Source organism: Ranitomeya variabilis, chromosome 4 (genome assembly GCF_051348905.1).
Source record: "Ranitomeya variabilis isolate aRanVar5 chromosome 4, aRanVar5.hap1, whole genome shotgun sequence".
Classification (NCBI taxonomy): Eukaryota; Metazoa; Chordata; class Amphibia; order Anura; family Dendrobatidae; genus Ranitomeya; species Ranitomeya variabilis.
The window spans coordinates 169,337,121-169,363,052 of NC_135235.1; the positions used below are offsets into that span (position 1 = coordinate 169,337,121).

The 25,932-nt window shown below is 43.5% G+C and overlaps 1 protein-coding gene across 1 annotated transcript in view; it reads right to left on the reverse strand.

Annotated features, from left to right (window-relative positions):
* The window catches only part of LOC143768562 (pulmonary surfactant-associated protein D-like), a 122,953-nt gene extending 101,764 nt beyond the window's left edge, over window positions 1-21,189 (reverse strand). The window contains exon 1 of the mRNA XM_077257208.1: window positions 20,975-21,189. The gene's annotated coding sequence lies outside the window, so the exon portion shown is untranslated. The remainder of the gene's footprint in view (window positions 1-20,974) is intronic.
* Between the last annotated feature and the right edge of the window lie 4,743 nt (window positions 21,190-25,932).

Here is a 25,932-nt window from a genome sequence, read left to right on the forward strand (position 1 = left end):
TGTCCAAGTTGTCCTGAGTGCGCTGATACACCATATGTGGGGAGAACCACTGTTTGGGCGCATGGGAGGGCTCGGAAAGGAAGGAGCGTCATTTGGAATGCAGACTTAGATGGAATGGTCTGCAGGTGTCACATTGCGTTTGCAGAGCCCCTAATGTACCTAAACAGTAGAAACCCCCCACAAGTGACACCATTTTGGAAAGTAGACCCCCTAAGGAACTTATCTAGATGTGTGGTGAGCGCTTTGACCCACCAAGGGCTTCACAGAAGTTTATAATGCAGAGCCGTAAAAATAAAACAAAAATTTTTTCCCACAAAAATTATTTTTTAGCCCCCAGTTTTGTATTTTCCCGAGGGTAACAGGAGAAATTGGACCCCAAAAGTTGTTGTCCAATTTGTCCTGAGTGCGCTGATACCCCATATGTGGGGGGGAACCACCGTTTGGACGCATGGAAGGGCTCGGAAGGGAAGGAGCGCCATTTGGAATGCAGACTTAGATGGAATGGTCTGCAGGCGTCACATTGCGTTTGCAGAGCCCCTAATGTACCTAAACAGTAGAAGCCCCGCACAAGTGACCCCATTTTGGAAACTAGACCCCCCAAGGAACTTATCTAGATGTGTTGTAAGAACTTTGAACCCCCAAGTGTTTCACTACAGTTTATAACGCAGAGCCGTGAAAATAAAAAATCTTTTTTTTTTCCCACAAAAATTATATTTTAGCCCCCAGTTTTGTATTTTCCCAGGGGTAACAGGAGAAATTGGACCCCAAGGGTTGTTGTCCTATTTGTCCTGAGTACGCTGATACCCCATATGTTGGGGTAAACCCCTGTTTGGGCACACGGGAGAGCTCGGAAGGGAAGGAGCACTGTTTTACTTTTTCAACGCAGAATTGGCTGGAATTGAGATCGGACGCCATGTCGCGTTTGGAGAGCCCCTGATGTGCCGAAACAGTGGAAAACCCCCAATTATAACTGAAACCCTAATCCAAACACACCCCTAACCCTAATCCCAACAGTAACCCTAACCACACCTCTAACCCTGACACACCCCTAACCCTAATCCCAACCCTATTCCCAACCGTAAATGTAATCTAAACCCTAACCGTAACTTTAGCCCCAACCCTAACTGTAGCCTTAACCCTAGCCCCAACCCTTGCCCTAACCCTAGCCCTAACCCTAGCCCTAACCCTAGCCCCAACCCTAACCCTAATCCCAGCCCTAACCCTAGACCTAGCCCTAACCTAAGCCCTAACCCTAGCCCTAACCCTAGCCCCAACCCTAACCCTAGCCCTAACCCTAGCCCTAACCCTAGACCTAACCATAACCCTAGCCCTAACCCTAGCCCCAACCCTAACCCTAGCCCTAATGGGAAAATGGAAATAAATACATTTTTTTTATTTTTCCCTATTTCCCTAACTAAGGGGGTGATGAAGGGGGGTTTGATTTACTTTTATAGCGAGTTTTTCAGCGGATTTTTATGATTGGCAGCCGTCACACACTGAAAGACGCTTTTTATTGCCAAAAATATTTTTTGCGTTACCACATTTTGAGAGCTATAAATTTTCCATATTTTGGTCCACAGAGTCATGTGAGGTCTTGTTTTTTGCGGGACGAGTTGACGTTTTTATTGGTAACATTTTTGGGCACGTCACATTTTTTGATCGCTTTTTATTCCGTTTTTTGTGAGGCAGAATGACCAAAAACCAGCTATTCATGAATTTCTTTTGGGGGAGGCGTTTATACCATTCCGCGTTTGGTAAAATTGATAAAGCAGTTTTATTCTTCGGGTCAGTACGATTACAGCGATACCTCATTTATATTATTTTTTTATGTTTTGGCGCTTTTATACGATAAAAACTATTTTATGGAAAAAATAATTATTTTTGCATCGCTTTATTCTCAGGACTATAACTTTTTTATTTTATTGCTGATCATGCTTTATGGCGGCTCGTTATTTGCGGGACAAGATGACACTTTCAGCGGTACCATGGTTATTTATATCTGTCTTTTTGATCGCGTGTTATTCCACTTTTTGTTCGGTGGTATGATAATAAAGCGTTGTTTTTTGCCTCGTTTTTTTTTTTTTTTTCTTACGGTGTTTACTGAAGGGGTTAACTAGTGGGCCAGTTTTATAGGTCGGGTCGTTACGGACGCGGCAATACTAAATATGTGTACTTTTATTTTTTATTTTTTTATTATTTAGATAAAGAAATGTATTTATGGGAATAATATTTTTTTTTTCATTATTTTGGAATATTTTTTTTAATTTTTTTTTACACATTTGGAAAAATTTTTTTTTACTTTTTTACTTTGCCCCAGGGGGGACAATACAGATCGGTGATCTGCCAGTTTGCATAGCACTCTGACAGATCACCGATCTGAGAGAAGTGCAGGCTGCTTCACAGTGCCTGCTCTGAGCAGTTTTCTGTGAAGCCACCTCCCTCCCTGCAGGACCCGGATCCGCGGCCATCTTGGATCCGGGTCTGGAGCAGGCAGGGAGGGAGGTAAGACCCTCGCAGCAACGCGATCACATCGCGTTGCTGCGGGGGGCTCAGGGAAGCCTGCAGGGAGCCCCCTCCCTGCGCGATGCTTCCCTGCACCACCGGCACATCGCGATCATGTTTGATCGCGGTGTGCCGGGGGTTATTGTGCCGGGGGTTATTGTGCCGGGAGCGGTCCGTGACCGCTCCTGGCACATAGTGCCGGATGTCAGCTGCGATAGGCAGCTGACACCCGGCCGCGATCGTCCGCGCTCCCCCCATGAGCGCCGCCGATCGCGCTGGACGTACTATCCCGTCCGTGGTCATGGGGGCCCACCCCACCTCGACGGGATAGTACGTCCGATGTCAGAAAGGGGTTAAGGGCAAACTCGGCCAACGGCAAGAAAGCCACCCAATCATCCTGATCAGCAGACACAAAGCATCTCAAATAGGTTTCCAAGGTCTGATTAGTTCTCTCAGTTTGGCCATTTGTCTGAGTATGGAACGCCGAAGAAAAAGACAAATCAATGCCCATCCTAGCACAAAAGGCCCGCCAAAACCTAGAAACAAACTGGGAAGCTCTGTCAGACACAATATTCTCCGGAATGCCATGCAAACGAACCACATGCTGAAAAAACAATGGAACCAAATCAGAGGAGGAAGGCAATTTAGGCAAAGGTACCAAATGGACCATTTTAGAGAACCGGTCACAAACCACCCAGATAACAGACATCTTCTGGGAAACAGGAAGATCCGAAATAAAATCCATGGAAATATGCGTCCAGGGCCTCTCAGGGACCGGCAAAGGCAAAAGCAACCCACTAGCGCGGGAACAGCAAGGCTTGGCCTGGGCACAAGTCCCACAGGACTGCACAAAAGAACGCACATCCCGCGACAAGGAAGGCCACCAAAATGACCTAGCAACCAAATCTCTGGTACCAAAAATCCCAGGATGACCAGCCAACACTGAACAATGAACCTCAGAAATTACCTTACTAGTCCATCTATCAGGAACAAACCGCTTCCCCAATGGACAGCGGTCAGGTTTATCAGCCTGAAATTCCAGAAGCACCCGCCGCAAATCAGGGGAGATGGCAGAAAGAATTACCCCTTCTTTAAGAATGCCAACCGGCTCAAGGACTCCAGGAGAATCAGGCAAAAAACTCCTAGAGAGGGCATCAGCCTTAACATTCTTAGATCCCGGAAGACACGAGATCACAAAATCAAAACGGGAGAAAAACAGGGACCATCGAGCCTGTCTAGGGTTCAGCCGCTTGGCCGACTCGAGGTAAATCAGATTCTTATGATCGGTCAAGACCACAACGCGGTGCTTGGCTCCCTCAAGCCAATGTCGCCACTCCTCAAATGCCCACTTCATAGCCAACAACTCCCGATTGCCAACGTCAGAATTGCGCTCTGCAGGTGAAAACTTTCTGGAAAAAAAAGCACACGGTTTCATCAAAGAACCCTCAGAATTCCTCTGAGACAAAACGGCCCCTGCCCCAATCTCAGAAGCATCAACCTCAACCTGAAAAGGAAGAGAAACATCCGGCTGACGCAACACAGGGGCAGAAGTAAATTGGCGTTTAAGCTCCTGAAAGGCCTCAACAGCCACAGAGGACCAATTCGTCACATCAGCGCCTTTCTTCGTCAAATCGGTCAGGGGCTTAACCACCCTGGAAAAGTTGGCAATGAAACGGCGATAAAAATTAGCAAAGCCCAAAAATTTCTGAAGGCTCTTCACCGATGTGGGTTGAATCCAGTCATAAATGGCTTGGACCTTAACAGGATCCATTTCTATAGACGAGGGAGAAAAAATAAAACCCAAAAAAGAGACCTTCTGAACTCCAAATAGGCACTTAGACCCCTTCACAAATAAAGCATTATCGCGAAGGATCTGGAATACCATCCTGACCTGCTTCACATGAGACTCCCAATCATCGGAAAAAATCAAAATATCATCCAAATACACAATCATGAATTTATCAAGATAATTGCGGAAAATATCATGCATGAAGGACTGAAATACAGAAGGAGCATTAGAAAGCCCGAAAGGCATCACAAGGTATTCAAAATGGCCTTCGGGCGTATTAAATGCAGTTTTCCATTCGTCACCCTGTTTAATACGAACAAGATTATATGCCCCTCGAAGGTCAATCTTAGTAAACCAACTAGCCCCCTTAATCCGAGCAAACAAATCAGAAAGCAAAGGTAAAGGGTATTGGAATTTGACCGTGATCTTAATAAGAAGGCGATAATCAATACAGGGTCTCAAGGAGCCATCCTTCTTGGCAACAAAAAAGAATCCCGCTCCCAATGGTGACGAGGACAGCCGAATATGCCCCTTCTCCAAAGACTCCTTGACATAACTCCGCATGGCGGCATGCTCTGGCACAGACAGATTGAAAAGTCGGCCCTTAGGGAACTTACAGCCAGGAATCAAGTTAATAGCACAATCACAGTCCCTATGTGGAGGAAGGGAACTGGACTTGGGCTCATCAAATACATCCTGGAAATCCGACAAAAACTCAGGGACTTCAGAAGAGGGGGAAGAGGAAATTGACATCAAAGGAACATCACAATGTACCCCTTGACAACCCCAACTAGTCACAGACATAGATTTCCAATCCAACACCGGATTATGTTCCTGTAACCATGGAAAACCCAGTACAACAACATAATGCAAGTTATGCAACACCAGAAAACGGCAATCTTCCTGATGTGCTGGAGCCATGCACATGGTCAGCTGAGTCCAATACTGAGGTTTATTCTTGGCCAACGGTGTAGCATCAATCCCCCTCAAAGGAATAGGGCTCTGCAAAGGCTGCAAGGAAAAACCACAGCGCCTGGTGAATTCCAAGTCCATTAAGTTCAGGGCAGTGCCTGAATCCACAAATGCCATGACAGAAAAGGACGATAATGAGCAAATCAGGGTCACAGATAAGAGAAATTTAGGCTGTACAGTACTGATGGTAACAGACCTAGCGACCCTCTTAGTACGCTTAGGGCAATCAGAAATAACATGAGCAGAATCACCACAGTAAAAACACAGCCCATTCTGACGTCTGAATCCCTGCCGTTCTGCTCTAGTCAAAATCCTATCACATAGCATAGGCTCAGGACTCCGCTCAGAGGACACTGCCATATGGTGCACAACTTTGCGCTCGCGCAGGCGCCAATCAATCTGAATGGCTAGAGACATAGATTCGCTCAAACCAGCAGGCGTGGGGAACCCCACCATAACATCTTTAAGGGCTTCAGAAAGACCCTTTCTGAAAATTGCTGCCAGAGCATCCTCATTCCATTTAGTGAATTTCTAATTTTCTAAATTTCTGGCAGTATAATTCTGCCGCTTCCTGACCCTGACATAGGGCCAACAAGGTTTTTTCTGCATGATCCACAGAATTAGGTTTGTCATACAATAATCCGAGCGCTTTAAAAAATGCGGATAAAATTAAGCACACCAGTAGCGCTTCAGAAACTGTGAATCCTGCAGCAGATACAAATACAGTGCCACCCTTCTGTATTAGTAGCTATAAACAGGTATATATATAAAAATAATCCGCGCTGGGTTCTCCATTTTTGTGACCACTAAATACCTCCAAAAACAATAAATATTTGCACCTTTTATATGACTTTAAAAAACTATTAAAAAATAAGTTTGTGCTGTGTTTTAAAATAGCTCCACCGTGGAGCACGACATTACCATAAGGAAATTCTGAGCGAGATAATAAAGTGATTTATATACCTGGTGCTGTATAGTCGATAATGTCCACAGTTCCCTTTAGTCGGTCTTTGTAAAAGTCCAAATGTGGAAAAATGCGGCTTCAGTGGAGTTTTTTTTCCTCTTTTGCTTTCACGTGAGCGGGCTCCAGGCAGTGCCCCGGCCAGCGGCAAACAGCCCTATGCTCGCTCACTGCTAGTAGCGACTATGCGCTGTTGTGCAGCTCTCGGTTCTCTGCCTCTGCAGGACCTTGCGTGACGTCACGGTCATGTGATTGCTCACGTGACTTGCTGCAGATAGCACGGTGGACCAATTTATTATTATTATTATTATTTATTGTTATAGCGCCATTTATTCCATGGCGCTTTACAAGTGAGGAGGGGTATACATAATAAAAACAAGTACAATAATCTTGAACAATACAAGTCATAACTGGTACAGGAGGAGTGAGGACCCTGCCCGCGAGGGCTCACAATCTACAAGGGATGGGTGAGAATACAGTAGGTGAGGATAGAGGATAGAGGATATTTCCTACTAGTTTCAGAATAGGACGTATTCCTTCATCAGGGATGGTCCGTTCTAGATGTCCTCCACCTATATAGCCCGCATTGGTCATATGTCCACATCATATATTAAAGGCGAAAAGCTCAATCTCACTATTCAAGCCCTTTGGTGCTAGAGTGTCCAGTTGAAATATCATTTTTGTTTCCTCCCTGGACATCTGCTGAATATAATTGAAGGATTTGACTAAAAGAGGTCGGGAACAAGGTATCCTTAATAAACAAGAGTTCACTTTTATAAATACAGAGCATCCAAGGATACCCTACTTCTATTATCTTCCTAAAATTCATAAGAATCAAACCAATCCCCCCGGGAGACCTATTATATCAGGTATAGGTTGTTTGACAGCAAATATGTCAAAATATGTAGACTGTCATCTACAAAAATTGGTCCCGGGACTTCCATCTTACCTGAAAGATAGTACACATATTTTGAGAATTCTGGATGAGATAGAATGGAAAGAGCATTACATCATGGGTACATTGGACATTACTTCTTTGTATACCGTCATTCAACACGAAAAAGGGTGTGAGGCGGCAAAATTCTTTATGGAACAACAGGGAATTCTCCCAATAAAACAGGTCTCTTTTATTTTAGAATGTATGCACTTTATATTGACTCACAATTATTTTAAATATGAAGCGAACTACTACTCCCAGCAGTGGGGTACTGCTATGGGTACCAGGTTCGCGCCAAGTTATGCTAATCTATACGTAGGTAGATGGGAACATCATACCATCTATGATGGGGGGCATCATGGTGCGAACCTGGTACTCTGGCAAAGATTCATTGACGATGAATCATGGGTTCTATCCCTGCATGAAGTGTAAAGCGTGTAAATTATTAAAAACAAAAAAACAACTCTCACTTACTAACGGAAGCACGGAGTGGCGAATAAAAGATTTTATATCTTGCAACACGACAGGGGTTATTTACTCTATTAAATGCCCCTGCAACAAATTATATATAGGTCGAACTAAACGACCATTGCAAATAAGGATCAATGAACATTTGAGAAACATTAATAAAAAATTTCAAGGCCACCCGCTGTCGAAACATTTTTTCACTCATCATAATGGCGCAAGCGTGGATATTCTAATCACAGGCCTTAAAGTTGCTAAAAAAAGCTGGCGGCGAGGAAATTATATTCAGCAGATGTCCAGGGAGGAAACAAAAATGATATTTCAACTGGACACTCTAGCACCAAAGGGCTTGAATAGTGAGATTGAGCTTTTCGCCTTTAATATATGATGTGTACATTTGACCAATGCGGGCTATATAGGTGGAGGACATCTAGAACGGACCATCCCTGATGAAGGAATACGTCCTATTCCGAAACTAGTAGGAAATTGGTCCACCGTGCTATCTGTAGCAAGTCACGTGAGCAATCACATGACCGTGACGTCACGCAAGGTCCTGCAGAGGCAGAGAACCGAGAGCTGCACAACAGCGCATAGTCGCTACTAGCAGTGAGCGAGCATAGGGCTGTTTGCCGCTGGCCGGGGCACTGCCTGGAGCCCGCTCACGTGAAAGCAAAAGAGGAAAAAAAACTCCACTGAAGCCGCATTTTTCCACATTTGGACTTTTACAAAGACCGACTAAAGGGAACTGTGGACATTATCGACTATACCGCACCAGGTAAAAATTCACTTTATTATCTCGCTCAGAATTTCCTTATGGTAATGTCGTGCTCCACGGTGGAGCTATTTTAAAACACAGCACAAACTTATTTTTTAATCGTTTTTTAAAGTCATATAAAAGGTGCAAATATTTATTGTTTTTGGAGGTATTTAGTGGTCACAAAACTGGAGAACCCAGCGCGGATTATTTTTATATATATACCTGCTTTAAAAAATGCGTCTACATTAAGCAATGCCGGATTCCCTGATTCAAGGGAGAATGCCCAGTCCTGAGAGTCACCATGCAGCAGAGAGATGACGATTTTAACCTGCTGAATGGGATCACCAGAGGAACGGGGTTTCAAAGCAAAAAACAATTTGCAGTTATTTTTAAAGTTCAAAAACTTGGATCTGTCCCCAAAAAACAAATCAGGAGTAGGAATTTTAGGCTCTAAAGCCGGAGTCTGGACAACATAATTTTGGATACTCTGTACTCTTGCAGCAAGTTGATCCACACGAGAAAACAAACCCTGAACATTCATGCCAGCACCAAAATCCTGAACCACCCAGAGATTAAGAGGGAAAAAAAAGACAAAACAGACTACAGAAAAAAAAATGGCTCAGAATTTTTCTTTTTTCCTTCTTTTGAGATGCATTTAATTCATTTTTGGCCAGTTGTACTGTTATGAACTGGTGGTTTAGGAGCAACATGGGACGTGCTCTGGAGGAGGTGGTACCTGTACTGACCGCAGTTCCTGAGCTTAACACAACACTAGAAGTAGCCGTGGGATGTTCCTGTCACTCCCTAGACACCTCGTCACAGCCGGAGGACTAACTGTAGCGCCCCCACTGCCGCAGGGCCGAGGGGTACCCGGTACCGGGCCTCTGAGTCTCTGCTCTAGGATTGTCACGGTGGCTAGACACGGTCCGTGACCCTGCTGAGGGGCGTACAATAAAGGTGGAGGTATGGTGGTGATGTTATGGTGCGGTGCAGGTCGCAGTAAATAACAAGGACACCAGGTTGCAGTCTCTTTACCTTTTTACTGAAGGTTTGGAGGTACCCAATCCAGAGCACTGTTAACAGGGCTGGCTGAGACCGGCCGGTCCGACAGCACATCCGGAGTTCCCTTTGCAGGTGGGAATCAGTGTCTACCTTCTAGCACCTGTGTGTGTTGTAGTCCTTCCTTGCTGAGCACCCCAGGATAGTCCTCACAACTGATTCTGTCTGTCTTTGATGTTCGTTCTCTCCGTCCCCCAGATGGTATGGTTAGGACGCACCCGTATGATGGGGTAGGCTTGGAGTTCTTCCGGGACTCTAGAGTCGCCCCTCTCCCACAGCTGCCTCCGTTGTCTGCTTAGGTGTTTAAGTGAGACAGCCAACCTATAATTGGCTGTCCTGCCGTTGTTTGAAGTATGCTTAAAGTCTCTTACTTTCTCGGCGTTCCGGCCACCGACTGTTTGCGCCTCAGAAGGATGTTGCCTCGATCTTACAGCACGACTCCTTCTGGTCCTATCGCCTCTTTGCTGTATTCCCGTTTTCTCACTCAGCACAATAAACCTCGCTTCTTGTACTTTCTTAGGGCTCTGTCAGGATCCCATCCCTGACAGGTCCTCTCTCTAGCTCTTCCCGGTCATTTCTCTCTGTCTTCCTGTCCAACCCCCAGTTTTACCAGAGTGTGAGGAGTGGCCTACTAGATAGAACCACTCCCCCTGGTGGCCGGAGTGTGAAGTGTAGTGTGAGTGTTACCTGATCAGGTGAACTCCTTTAGTGCAGTCAGACGTAACATCACTCCCCTTAGTGGCAGAGCGACATTACTGCAATGACCAGGACTCGGGGGCGCTGCATAACTACCCCTAAAGATAGAAACAGGAAAGCTATCTTGCCTCAGAGAAAATTCCCAAAGGACAGACAGCCCCCCCACAAATATTGACTGTGAGTGGAGAGGGAAGTGACATACACAGAATGAAACTAGGATGTAGCAAAGGAGGCCAATCTAGCTAGATAGATAGAACAGGACAGAATGCTGTGCGGTCAGTATTAAAAACTAGAAAAATCCACCACAGAGTTTACAAAAATCTCCACACCTGACTAAAGGTGCGGAGGGTAAATCTGCTTCCCAGAGCTTCCAGCTTAACTGAATAAATCCATACTGACAAGCTGGACTAGAAAAAACATAGAATGTGCTGAACGATTAAGTCCACAACAAGTGGAAAGCAAAAGAACAAAGCAAGGACTTATCTTTGCTGAACTGGTCAGAATATCAGGGAAATCCAAGAGAGATGTGAATCCAAGCAGGAACCATTGACAACTGGCACAGGCTGAAGGATAGAGCCAGGATAAATAGCCGAGCCAGAATAGACGATCAGTGGAAGCAGCTGCTGACTGCTAAATCCAAGGAGCAGCAGTTCCACTTAAATCCACCAGAGGGAGCCCAAGAGCAGAACTCACAAAAGTGCCACTTACAACCACCGGAGGGAGCCCAAGAGCGGAATTCACAACAGGTAGTCACTGACCATTTTTCCAAAATGGTGCACTTGGTGCCTCTTCCACGACTACCTTCTGCACGGGCCTTGGCAGCGTCGTTTATTAAACACGTTCTCTGCCTACACGGTATGCCAGACAAAATTGTCAGTGACTGGGGTCCCCAGTTTGTGTCTCAGTTCTGGAGAGAGCTTTGTCATCTACTCAGCATCGAGCTGAATCTCTCTTCAGCATACCATCCCGAGACGAATGGGTTGGTGGAGAGGGCCAACCAGACCCTGGTCACATACCTGCGACATTTTGTTTCAGCCGGGCAGGATGACTGGGCATCCTTGCTACCGTGGGCGGAGTTCGCGCTGAACAACGCCGTAGCCAACTCCACTGGGCAGACCCCATTCCTCCTTAACTACGGCCAGCATCTGTGGATTCCGGTGCCCATGCCCATTTCTTTTGCCAACTCCAGGGTGGCAGACTAGGTTGTGGAGGCACATGACATTTGGGACCGCACACAGGATGCCATCCTGGCCTCCAAGGAGAAAATGAGGGTCTCCGTCGATTCACATTGGCGCCCCACTCCGATCTTTGCTCCTGGCGACTTAGTGTGGCTCTCCGACCGTAATATCAGGCTGTGAGTTGAGTCCACTAAGTTTGCGCCTCACTACTTAGGCCCCTTCAAGTTTCTGGAACAGGTTAACCCTGTGGTCTATCGTCTGGCCATTCCTTTATGCCTGGGTATCACCGACACCTTTCATGTCTCCCTCCTAAAGCCCGTTCACATGTCCCGGTTTTCTGAGTCATCTGCCAGGACATCGGGTTTTTCTACAGATGAGTACGAGGTGAACGCTATCATGGGTTGTAAGGTGGCAAAAAATTCAATTTGGTGGACTGGAAGGGCCATGGCCCAGAGGACAGGTCCTGGGAGCCTGTTGAGCACATTCGGGCTCCGCAGCTCATTGCTGCCTTCAAGCGTAGCGAGGCCCAAGGAGGGGGGTAATGTTAGGCGTCGCGTTCCCGCCGCTGCACAGGGGGAACCTCGAACCATGTCTGCTGCGGTCTCCCATTCTCCTCCAGCCACAGTGGAACTGCTCAGCAGAGATGTCGATCCCAGGGCCTGGTTCAAGCTGATTGAATACATGGACTTCCGTAAACGTGACAAAACCTGGATTAACCAGTTAGGGGTCCTTTTTGGTGAGAAGTCGGGGTCTAGCACAGAAGCTGGTGAGGTCAAGGATTTAAAAGCTAACATAAAAAACTTACTCAAAAAACGTACAAAAGTTTGGTGGAATAAGGTTTCACTTGAAACCTATCTACAGAGAGATATTATCCCAAGGGGGCTCAGGATCCAGATCTACCCCACAGCCGAATGTGATCCTCTGTTTACCAACAAGTGGGAAGATACTCTGTCCAAATGTTCCCGGACTCTTCTGGAACTTCTTATTGGTGCCGATAAGAAAAAATTGGAACAGGTGGAAGGAGAAATAGATGCACTAAAGAATAAAATACAAACCTCTCTGACGACAGATGAGTGCAGCCAATTTGACAAAGAGGTAGAGACGGAATTGGCTAAATGGGAAAAAGAGATCCAGAGTCAAAAGATTCGTAAGTTCCAGAGAGACCAGCAGGATTTTGAGCAGAAAAGAATCTATAGGTGGCAATACAACAATAATAAGCGAGATTGGACAGTAGCATCGCGATCATCATCCGTTGCTTCCAGTCTATCAGAAGAATCATGTGGAGAGTCTTTTTTAGAAAAGCGGAGTGGGGGAGGCGAGGGAAGACATTTAGACCAACTGCCCCACACATCCGGTACCCCACTCCCTCCAATGCGCACCAGGAATACAATAAGAAGGGACAGGAGACCACGTCGATTTTGAAGGTAATTAACCTTTCAGACAGAGTGCTTACATCTACACAGATACAAGTACTAGAGAAGGGATTAACCTTTGCACCCGTAGCTACCTTTAACTCCTTTACTTTGGTAAAGGACTTGGAGCTGTTTGCCAGGAAGTTGAATTTTAAGACGTTTTTTGCCAATCAGGCTAAAAATATGTCTCCTTGTGACATTGAAGTGAGAACATTGACTGATTTGGAAGATCTGCTGGCTGAACAAGACACTCATATGCAGATGGGTGTTCCTACGTTTCTGCATGGCGCATCACAACATTTCCCCCCCGGTGGTGTATGTCCTAATGTTGACATGTTTGTTAAACTTGTGAAAAGAGAGATAGCTGGCATTTCAAAGAGACCTAGGCATTACAATTTGTCAGTAACACAAAATCGAGCTATAAAAGAACTGAAAAATATGCAAGACATAGTAATAAAGCCTGCCGATAAGGGGGGTAATGTTGTGGTTTGGCCAGCAGAGATGTACGAACGTGAGGCATTCAGACAGCTCAATGTTTCACAATGCTATAGGCGTTTAGAAAGTAATCCACTTGAACGTTATAAAAAAGAGTTAGATAGCCTGTTGACATTGGCAAGAGATAGAGGTGTTATCTCAACAAAAATGTTGGATGGTCTTACAGTTGAGTTCCCAGTGATCCCTACGTTCTACTTGACACCCAAGATACATAAAAATGCCAAGAATCCACCAGGTCGGCCAATCGTATCGGGGATAGGTAGTTTGACTGAAGGTGTTTGTAGATTCATTGATTATTACCTTCAACAATGTGTTGAGACACTACCTTCATTTATCCGTGATACGACTGACATTTTGAATCACCTGAATGGCATACAACTAGAGGACAACATGTATCTTGTAACATGTGATGTTGAGTCCTTATACACATCTATAGGGCATGACCATGGGATCACGGCGTGCAGTTTCTTTTTGAATATGGCTAATTTGGATGAAGACTTGAGTTTTTTCATTCTAGAATTGTTACAATTTTCTTTAACACACAATTTCTTTGTTTTCAAGGACCGCTATTTCCTACAGCTCCAGGGAACAGCGATGGGGGCGACTTGTGCACCCTCATACGCTAACCTTTTCCTGGGGCTGTGGGAAAGGGAAGTTGTTAACAATACTGAGGGTATCGACGCCGTGGTCTCATGGTCTCGCTATATAGATGATGTCTTGTTTATATGGCAGGGGTCTGAGTCTTCTCTTATTTTGTTCCTCAATAGGTTAAATGAAAACCAATTGAATATCAATTTGACATGGAAATTTAGCAAATATACAGTCGAGTTTTTGGATGTTACTCTCAATAAAGATGACAGAGGATTTATTACCACCAACGTTTTTCGTAAGTCTACTGCCACCAATACATTATTACATGCTAAGTCATCACATCATCCTCAAACCTTTCGTTCTGTGCCCATTAGCCAATTCCTCCGTATTAGACGCATCTGTTCAGATGATGAAATTTTTGAACAGCAAGCAAAAATATTGAAAAGCAATCTTCAGCAGAGGGGCTATAATCATAGAACCATACGAGCTGGCTATAGGAGGGCTAAATTTACAGCTAGGGACACACTTCTGGCCCAGTCCAGACATGAATTGTCTAAGAAAAGCCCTATAGACCCGCCCGTGCGGTTCATAACCACGTTTAATTCAGAATGGAAGGAGATCTCAGGTATCTTAAAGAAATATTGGCCTGTGTTGTTGGCAGATGAGGATGTAGAACCACACATCTCTCAACATCCGTCAATTACTTGGCGTAGATCTAAAAATCTTAAAGATCTGCTGACTAGAAGCCACTATGTGGCTCCTCATAGGCCAATCTTTTCGGCATCGGTGGGTCCAAAATGGGGGTCATTTCAATGTGGAGGATGTTCCGCGTGTAGGTTTATGGAAAGAACTTCTTCATTTGAAAGTAGTGACTCCACTAAAACCTTCTCTATTGTGCATTACATCAACTGTAAAACAGAGAATGTAGTATATTATGCTAAATGTACATGCGGCTTAATCTACATTGGAATGACGACACGGGAGCTGCGGGTGCGTATTCTTGAACACGTACGAGATATAAAAAATGGAGCTCAAGTGGTAGATATAAATATGTTAAAAACAATACCAAAACATTTTCGAATATACCACAACAGTAATCCTAAATGGCTCAAGTTCAGAGGTATAGATCGTGTCCAGCTGGGGATTAGAGGTGGTAACTATAAAAAAGAGCTACTTAAAAGAGAAACCAGATGGATGGTAGATCTGGATACGGTTGCCCCCAAGGGCCTCAATGAGTATGTTAGCTTTAAATCCTTTTTAGGGTAGCGCGAATTTTAGGCTGTCTTTTTTTGTATTATTGTTGTTTGTTCATGTTTTAATCACTTTTTATCATGTCTACGTGAGCTGTTTAATGTTTGCTAATTATCATCTGCATTCTATCCTAGTATTGTAACGGCGACTGTTGACCATTGGTACATTTGGTGGACGATGCCTATCTCATCAGCTACAGTATTACTTTGGAGGTGAACATTCTTTTCTACCGTGCAACTATGAAGAAGACATACCCGTGATCATCAGATGTAAAAATACTGGACAGAATATAAATATGTCTTTTTCTGTTGTTGTTACACTCTGTAGCATATATACACCTTCGTATACCTATAAGAGGTTGCCGTTACCTAGATATCCCACGTTGTTAATGTGTTTGTTTGCACTTTTTGTGGGCTTAGTATTTTAGAGTAATATATTTGGGATGTAGCTATATATTAGTACTATTGGGGCGTTTTTATATTTGCCCCCGATCTTTGAGAAGTAGATATGCTGTAATTATGGCCATATAGCTGGTAGCGTCTTTTTACTTACATTCTGCCGGCCTGTGTGTGGGCGCACGACGCGCATGCGCTGCGTCGCCGCTGTGGGGGAGCGCTCTTCTGATGTGCCGCGTCATCTTGGTTACGTGCCGGGTCATGTGACCTGGGCACGTGACCGGATGACGAGCGCACTGAGCGCCATCTCTCTCAGCGGCGAGACATCATGACGCCGCTGCGACGCTGTCCACACATGTCGGAGATCTAGGCAAATAGGTCCACTATAAAAATGACGGAGACAGCACTTAGATTCCACCTCCTGACGAAGCCGGTTGTCCGGCGAAACGCGCGTCGAGGTGCACTCTGGGCTGTGTGACCCCCCTCTTCTTTTGGCTATACAACATGACTGCAGGTACTATAATTATTTTGGTTTTTTTATTGTTTGTATAGCCCTGGCTAGTTAACCGGCATTTTGATCGATGTAGGATGAGTATATACACCTAAGTAAGGTTTAGATTACCTATATAGTTGATATTTCCATCTATGAGATAAGATTTAAGGTGTTTCCCCACAGTATGCCGGGTGTATACGGTTAGGCCAGCCGTGCCTTGATTGGCAGTTACTCATATTAGAGGGAGGCTATTTCAGTCCCTGGCTCTGTAGCGACTCCGCTTATGTGATCGTTTCTCACTTTGGTATTGGTGTTATGTTAAGCTGATTTTATCTTGTTGTTAATCAATAAACAGATTGTTTTTATGGTTACATTTATCCCTGACCCAGTCTCTTCATTTCTTTCTCTTTTTATGCCCTGGTTCAAGCTGATACTGTGCGCTTGGTTACTGCTGCCTTTCCAGGCTCAGCCCTTGTAGCCAGCACTGATCAGTGGTGAGCAGACGTTCCAGGGACTATGTCCTGCTTTTCCCCTACTGGGCATGCCCACGGGTCGACCTCTCATTGGAGGTCGGGGGTCACATGCTCAGGTCCTGTAGTGGTTCCTATTGGATCACTAGGATGGTCCTGGAGAGCTACAGCTATAAAAGGTTCACATGGCTACACGGCCATGCGCTAGTATAAACTTGTTAACTTGTGTGTGTGGATGTATGCCTGTCAATGGATGAAACTCCGAATCATTCCCATCCCTATTGTTGTTGACTGTTCACAAATGGTGAAACTACCTAGCACCTGACAGTGCTATCCTGCACATTTAGCACAAGTTACTGTATCTAATTAGCAGCGACCGCCAGTGCGGCGCCGTGCACATATAGTGCGCTTTCCTGGCTCAAGTTTGGGTGGTTAGCGGCGTCCGCCAGAGCGGCGCTGTACGCACTCCTGTGCAGTTAATTCTAAAGTTCAGATTAGTCTCTGACACCCCAGTAGCGGTGTCGAGCGCAAGTGGTCTAGAAGAACTCGTTCCCAGAGTCTTGGGTCAGAGTTCTGTGACTCTTTGCTTGCACTCTTTGTGCGGTACCGCAGCCCTGTGATGCAACAGGGTTCACTTCCTTCATACCGGGTGAAGCTAACCCGTGTGTGTACTCACAATATACCACCATATAGTCCGTCATTACCCAGTAGCAGGTGTCTTAGCTGCACGGTGGACCCCAGACTGCGAACGCACCTTAATTAATCTCTAATTATTATTTGGTGCGTTCTGAAAGTCCTAAAACACAATCAATCACACTCCAACCTCTCCCCCATAGCCAATACCAAAGAGCTGTTTCAGGACACCAGGGACAAAATTGTAGACCTGCACAAGGCTAGGATGAGCTAAAGGACAAGATTTCACCTTGAGGGGTAGGGATAATTCTGAAAAAGGTCAGAAATCAGTCCAGAACTACATGGAAAGACCTGGTTAATGACTTAAAGATAGCTGGGACTACAGTCCTAAACATTACTGTTAGTAACACACTATGCCATCATGGATTAAAATCCTGCAGGGCACACAAGGTCCCCCTGATTAGGCCATCACATGTCAATGCCCATTTGAAGTTTGCCAATAAAGATATAGATGATTTAGAGGAGGCATGGGAGAAGGCTCTCTGGTCAGATGAGACCAAAATAGAACGTTTTAGTATCAACTCAACTCGCCGTGTTCGGAGGAAGAAGAAGGATAAGTGCAACCCTAAGAATACCATCCCAACCATGAATTATGATGGTGGAAACATCATACTTTGTGGGTGCTTTGTTGCAAAGGGGACATGACAACTTCACCATATTGAGGGGAGGATGGATGGGGTCATGTATCAAAAGTTTTTGACAACTTCCTTCCCCAAGTAAGTGGAACGCCTGAAAGGGTTGTGGAGTATTAGGCACCAGGTCCGGTACTTAAAGGGGACATGTCACGGCAGCGGCGACCCAAGTAAAAAGGACGGTCTTTAAAGGGGTTTTATGAATAAAGTTTGTGTTCGTGACGCCACCTGTGGTATTCGGTCAGGGATGACCAACGCTGCTCAAAGGGGTCCACTGGGATAATGTTATGGCAGCTGGGATGTTATGGCTTCCCACAAGCGAAGCTGGAACCCCAGGGCTCCCGGTGTATAGATAGAGATGGTGAGTGGTGTAGCAAGAAGCGGAGGACAAAGGTTTGCAGTCTCTTTACCTGGTTTACTGATGAATTCAGGCAGCCACAGTCCAGGGTACCAGATCTCCGATGCAGGTGTGGTCCGGCCGACTTGGAAGCAAATTGGGAGTCCCCTTTACCAGGTGGAGTTAGAAGCCTTCCTCCTAGCACTGTGGTGTAACCCCTTGCTGCTATAGGCCTCACACAAGGTCCTCAAGAGCATTGAAGATGCTGGGTCTTCCACATGACAATGACCCTAAGCTCACAGCCAGGGCAAATAAGGAGTGGCTCCGTAAGAAGCATTTCCAGATCCTGGAGTAGCCTAGCCAGTCTCCAGAACTGAACCAATAGAAACTGTTTGGAGGGATCTGAAAATCATTGCTGCCCAGCGGCAGCCCTGAAATCTCAAAGATCTGGAGAAGATCTGTATGGAATCCCTGCTAAAGTGTGTGCAAACTTTCTCAAGAACTATAGGAAAATGACTGACCTGTGTAATTGAAAACAATACAAAATATTAAGCTCTGTTTTTCTATTGTATCAAATAATTATTTCATGCAATAAAATGCAAATTAATTATGCAAAAATCATTCTGGATTTTTTTTTAAAGATTTTGTCTCACAGTTGAAGAGCTCCCAAGGAAAAAATTACAGACCTCTCCATTCTTCATAGGTGGGAAAATTTGCATAATTGGCAGTGTATTAAATACTTATTTTCCCCACTGTTCATGCCACAATTAGTGTTGAGCGATACCGTCCGATACTTGAAAGTATCGGTATCGGATAGTATCGGCCGATACCCGAAAAGTATCGGATATCGCCGATACCGATACCCGATACCAATACAAGTCAATGGGACACCAAGTATCGGAAGGTATCCTGTATGGTTCCCAGGGTCTGAAGGAGAGGAAACTCTCCTTCAGGCCCTGGGATCCATATTAATGTGTAAAATAAAGAATTAAAATAAAAAATAGGGATATACTCACCTTCTGACGCGCCCTGATTGTAACCGGCAGCCTCCGTTCCTAAGAATGAGCTCTTGAAAGACCTTAGATGACGTCGCGGCTTGTGATTGGTCGCGTGAGCGGTCACGTGACCGCCACGCGACCAATCACAAGCCGCGACATCATCTAAGGTCTTTCAAGCGCTTGAAAGACCTTAGATGACGTTGCTGCTTGTGATTGGTCGCGTGGGGGTCACGTGACCGCTCACGCGACCAATCACAAGCCGCGACGTCATCTAAGGTCTTTCAAGCGCTCATTCTTAGGAACGGAGGCTGCCGGTTACATCGGTAAGGTCCAGGCTGCGTCGGAGAGGTGAGTATATCAATATTTTTTATTTTTATTCTTTATTTTACATATGAATATGGTTCCGATACCGATTCCTGATACCACAAAAGTATCGGAACTCGGTATCGGAATTCCGATACCGCAAGTATCGGCCGATACCCGATACTTGCGGTATCGGAATGCTCAACACTAGCCACAATACAATACATGTCCTTCTCCTGGTTTAAAAAAAATGTGGGATTTCTACAGCTGTAGCAAAAATTAGGAGACCACTGCAAAATGTTCAGTTTGTCTGATTTTTTTCTTTCTAGGTACATTTTTGATCAAAATGTACATTGTTCTTTTAGTTCTTTTAGTCTATAAACTTCTCACAACATGTCTCCAAATTTCCAAGCAATACATTTTGCATTTTTTCTAACAAAGAAAAATGGTCAAAATTAACAAAAAGGGGGTTTCAGACCTCAAATAATGCAAAGAAAACAAGTTCATAATCATTTAGAAGCAACAATACTAATGTTTTAACACAGGAAGAGTTCAGAAATCAATATTTTGTGGAATAACCATGATTTTTACTCACAGATTTCATGGTTCTTGGCATGCTTTCCACCAGTCTTTCACACTGCTTCTGGTGCAAAAATTTAAGCAGTTCTTCTTTGTTTGATGGCTTGTGACTATCATTTATTCTCTTAATTACATTCCAGAGGTTTTCAGTGGGGTTCAGGTCTGGAGATTGGGCTGCCCATGACAGGGTTTTGATATGGTGGTCTCTTAATTTTTGCCAGAGCTGTATGTGCACCACTGATCCTTTATCTATCCTTTTCCTATTCACTCAGAGCATTCCTATCCCTTCACAGAACATTAATAAAATGGCATTCAGTGTTATATACCTTCTATAATAGCCCCCTTATTGGCTGTGGCACACCATGTAATTACATTGCTTCAGAGCATTATAACACAGCCCACGCTGCCACACTAGACACCATTAGCATGCTCGCTGAATGTGCAGCATGTGCCTCGGCATCTTAGGTGTTTGACTGAGGAAGGGAACAACTGTCATTCTCATCAATGAATAGCTATGTCAGCTGAGGGCTTAACAAAATCTTTTTTGACAATCATTTATATCTCATATTTAGAGCCCATGGCAGAGCATTAGGTAAATGATGAAGTGATTCCTACTTAAATTCCCCTAGTGGAGATACAACAATAAAAATAAGTTAATAAAGACTTAAAAAGCATGTTTAGAACAACTCGTATGTTCCCTATTGGTGCACTCAATTTCACTTTCAGCATAATTAACCATGTTATTTTTACCAAATAGTAAAAATGCAAAATACAAACACAATGACAGAATTGCTATTTCTTTCACACTCCTCCCCAAAAATTGCTGAAAACGAAATAGGTTATATGTACCCGACAAACTGACATTGAAAATTACCTCGTCTTACAAAAATAAGCCTTAATACAGATACATTGATGAAGAAATGTAAAAAGTAACAGCTCTTGGAATGCGAGAATGAAAAAACAGTATAAAATAAAAATATATTCGTGAATGAGCACTAAATTTACTTACATTAGGAGAAAAGTGGAGAGATGGATCTATGCTGTGATGCCGAAGACAACAATAGATAAAGCAGGTGTAAATGGTGGAAGTATCCAGGAGGTAAGAATAGTAGATGGCGGTATTTTATTGTCAATGCATTTCGAAGGTCACATACTCTCCATGTCTCTCCTACTGGTCATTCCTTCTTGCATCTGCAGCAGCCGGTTTTTCTGAGCTCCTATAGTGTTGTGGCTTAAACAACAAATCCAGGTGAGCACATTCCGACACTACTGTTTTCATTAATACCCGATAAGTCCCTATATCGTGCTATTATTTTACAGCTTCTCCTTTTTAAATGTACTTATATAGTACATTTTATTCTGATTATGTACATAATATTTATGCAACATCAAATTAAATAGAGATACAAACAGTAATATATTCATTATGATACTCTTAAATATTTTTTACTCACCAGAAAACAGCATGGAAAATGAAAACAAATACTAAGTTTTAAAACTTATAAAAAAAAACTATGAATGATCCATATGGTCCTCAGTGCCATCCCACATCATATATATTTTTTTATTACAGTCCTACTATAATTGTCCTTATTTAATTTTACGAAGGCAAAAATAAGCATAGATGAATTATGCTAATCACAGCAACTGTTTGTTTTCACAATGTATATTTGCGATTCCAAAGTTAACAACAGTTGAACTTTGCCTGTTAACACTTTACTCTTGCTTGGGGAGAAAAGGCTGTGTATTAGTAAAAAAAATATTACTCCAATGAATGTTTTGTATTTACAACATAGGTTAGACAATTATGTACAATATAGTTTATATAGATACAGTATGTGTATATATATATATATATATATATATATATATAATATATATATAAATATAAATATATATATATACACACACACAGTAGAGATACAAATTTATAAACACATATCTACACTGTATATACCACAAAATATTATCCTGTTTTTAGAGTAATTCTTGTTATTGTCTACAAGACAAAAGATATCTATGAGGCTTCAACCCCTTCACCCCGAAGCCTGTTTTCATGTTCAAGACCAGGACATTTTTTTTTATTCTGACCACTGTCAATTTATGAGGTCATAACTCTGGAACACTTTAATGGATCCCACTGACTGACATTTTTTGTGACATATAATACTTCATGATAGTGATAAAATTGATTTGATATGACTTGCTTATTGGTGAAAAAAATTAAAAATTTGGCAAAAATTATTTTTAATTTTTTCAATTTTCAAACTTTTAATTCTTGTGCCCTTAAATCAGAAAGTCATGTCACACAAAATAGTTAATAAATAACATTTCCCACATGTCTACTTTACATTAGCACCATTTTTGAAACATATTTTTTTTGTTAGAAAGTTATAAAGGTTAAAACTTGACAAGCGGTTTCTCATTTTTACAACAAAATTTACAAAAAAATTTTTTTTAGGGATCACATCTAGTGTTGAGCATTCCGATACCGCAAGTATCGGGTATTGGCCGATACTTGCGGTATCGGAATTCCGATACCGAGTTCCGATACTTTTGTGGTATCGAGAATCGGTATCGAAACCATATTCATGTGTAAAATAAAGAATAAGAATAAAAAATAGGGATATACTCACCCTCTGATGCGCCCTGGTTGTAACTGGGAGCTCACGCGACCAATCAGAAGCTGCGACGTCAGCCGCGACGTCATCGAAGGTCCTTCACGGGCTCATTCTTAGGAACGGAGGCTCCCGGTTACAGCGGTAAAATCCAGGGGCCACCGGAGAGGTGAGTATATCCATATATATCCATATACTCACCTCTACGGCAGCCCCTGGACCTTACCGCTGTAACCGGGAGCCTCCGTTCCTAAGAATGAGCCCGTGAAGGACCTTCAATGACTTTGCGGCTGACGTCACGGCTTCTGATTGGTCGCGTGAGCGGTCACATGAGCGGTCACGCGACCAATCAGAAGCCGTGACGTCATCGAAGGCCCTTCACGCGCTTATTCTTAGGAATGGAGGCTGCCGGTTACAACCAGGGCGCGTCAGAGGGTGAGTATATACCTATTTTTTATTTTTATTCTTTATTTTACACATGAATATGGATCCCAGGGCCTGAAGGAGAGTTTCCTCTCCTTCAGACCCTGGGAACCATTCCGATACTTTGCGTCCCATTGAAATGCATTGGTATCGGGTATCGGTATCGGCGATATCCGATATTTTTCGGGTATCGGCCGATACTATTCGATTCCGATACTTTCAAGTATCGTACGGTATCGCTCAACACTAATCACATCACATTTGAGGTGGCTTTGGAGGGCCTATATGACAGAAAATACCCCAAAGTGACACCATTCTAAAAACTGCACCCCGTAAGGCACTCAAAACCACATTCAAGAAGTTTATTAACCCTTTACAGGAATTAATGGAATGTGGAAGGAAATAATAAACATTTAACATTTTTTCACAAAAATTTGCCTTTGGACCCAATTATGTTTATTTTCAAAAGGAGAAATTGCACCATACAATTTGTTGTGCAATTTTTCCTGAGCATGCTGATACCCCATATTTTGGGGAAAAACATTGTTTGGGGGCACAGCATGGCTTGGAAGGGAAGGAGTGCCATTTGACTTTTTGAATGCAAAATTTGCTAGATTATTTAGAGGATGCCATATCGGAGAGCACCTGATATGCTTAAACAGTGGAAACTAACCACAAGTGATACCATTTTGGAAACTAGACCCCTCAGAGAACTTATCTAGATGTGTATTTAGCATTTTTAAAACTCAACTGCTTCACAGATGTTTGTAACATTGAGATGTGAAAATAAAAAAAATCACATCTTTCCCACAAAAATTATTTGAAGCTCCAAACTTTGCATATTCACAAGGGTAACAGGAGAAAATGGACCCCAAAATTTGTGGTGCAATTTCTCCTGACCTCACCGATACCCCATATGTGGTTGAATATTACTTTTGAGATTAGTGATGAGTGAACGTATTCGCCACTATTTGTTACTCACCCAAGTATCAGGGTACTTGGGGTACTCGCCGAGCAGCAAACATTTCCCGGATTATTCCGTGGTAACCGCAGTCTCCACCCCACGTTTTTGGCGGACTTTAGAGACCCAATCACGGTGCAGGAATTGTCTGCCAGGCCATGAAACACCGCAGCCACCTTTGTTGTGGTCTTGCAGTGATTGGCTGGGCCGTACAGAATCATCCCCAGTATAAGAGACCAGGCACCACCCTGCTCACCGCATTCTGTTCCTGTTTCAGCGAGAGTAGGGAGAGCTGCTGCCGAGATAGGGTCAGAATCGTGGTTTTAGAGTTAGTGTAGGTCTGCAACTCTTACATCCACAACTCCTGAGAAACCAACAGTCCTTTTTAGGGCTAATTCGTGGGTCCTGATATTACAGCGCTAGGCAGGCAGGGCACAGCATATCCACATCTGTGCAAGGCCTGCAGGTACTGTACGTGTGTCCATTGCTCCCACTGCATCCCTCCCAAAGCTCTATAACTGCCTGCTGCTGCAGCTTATGTACTGTCTATATACCTTTTTTTTCCACAAATTCCCCCCCTCAAAAAAAAATACAGTCTTTTCTATCAGGCCTGTTGAAAATTGATAGTTTGTCATGCATACGTAGCATAGTTGTGTGTGCTACCCTTGTGCCCCTTTTTTTTGCTGTTTTAAATTCACCGAAAAAGGCCTCATATATATTTGCGTGCTCCAAGTTTGGTCATAGGAGGCTGGTGTACTTATTTTGTGGCTGTGTGATACTCAAATTCTATACAGCGCTATTTAGCATCCCAAAAAATTGAAAGGCCACAGATTTGCCAGTGTGGTATTTCCATTACAGCTGTAATATATCTCTGTGCTCTAAGTTTGGGCATTAGAGGCCAGTGTACTTATATTGTGGCTGTGTGATACTCAAAATCTATACAGCGCTATTTAGCATAAAAAAAATTGAAAGGCCACAGATTTGCCAGTGTGGTATTTCCGTTACAGCTGTAATATATCTCTGTGCTCTAAGTTTGGGCATTGGAGGCCGGTGTGCTTATTTTGTGGCTGTGTGATACTCAAATTCTATACAGCGCTATTTAGCATAAAAAAAATTGAAAGGCCACAGATTTGCCAGTGTGGTATTTCCGTTACAGTTGTAATATATCTCTGTTCTCTAAGTTTGGGCATTGGCGGCCGGTGTACTTATTTTGTTTCTGTGTGATACTCAAATTCTATACAGTGCTATTTAGCGTCCAAAAACATTGAAAGGCCACAGATTTGCCAGTGTGGTATTTCCTTTACAGCCGTCATATGTCTCTGTGTTCTAAGTTAGGGCACTGGAGGGCGGTGTGCTTATTTTGTCACTGTTTGATACTCAAATTCTATACAGCGCTATTTAGCATCCAAAAAATAGAAAGGCCAAAGGTTTGCCAGTGTGATATTTCCTTTACAGCCGTCATAGATCTCTGTCCTCTAAGTTTGGCCATTGGAGGCCGGGGTACTTATTTTGTGGCTGTATGATACTCAAATTCTATACAGCGCTATTTAGCATAAAAAAATTGAAACGCCACAGATTTCCTTTACAGCCATAATATATCTCTGTGCTCTAAGTTTGGGCATTGGAGGCCGGTTTACTTATTTTGTTTCTGTGTGATACTCAAATTCTATACAGCGCTATTTAGCATCCAAAAAATTTGAAAGGCCACAGATTTGACAGTGTGGTATTTCCGTGACAGCCCTCATATATCTGCGTGCTCCAAGTTTGGGCATTGTAGGTCGGTGTAACCCTTTTTTGACTGTCTGATACTCAAATTCAATACAGCACTATTTAGCTTCCAAAATAAAAAAAGACACATATTTGCCAGTGTGTTATTGCTGTCAGACGTCTGATGTATTTGTGGCCTACAAAATGTGGAAATTCAGGCCTACATTCAGCTGTATTTGATGTCTGTTACCCTAGTTC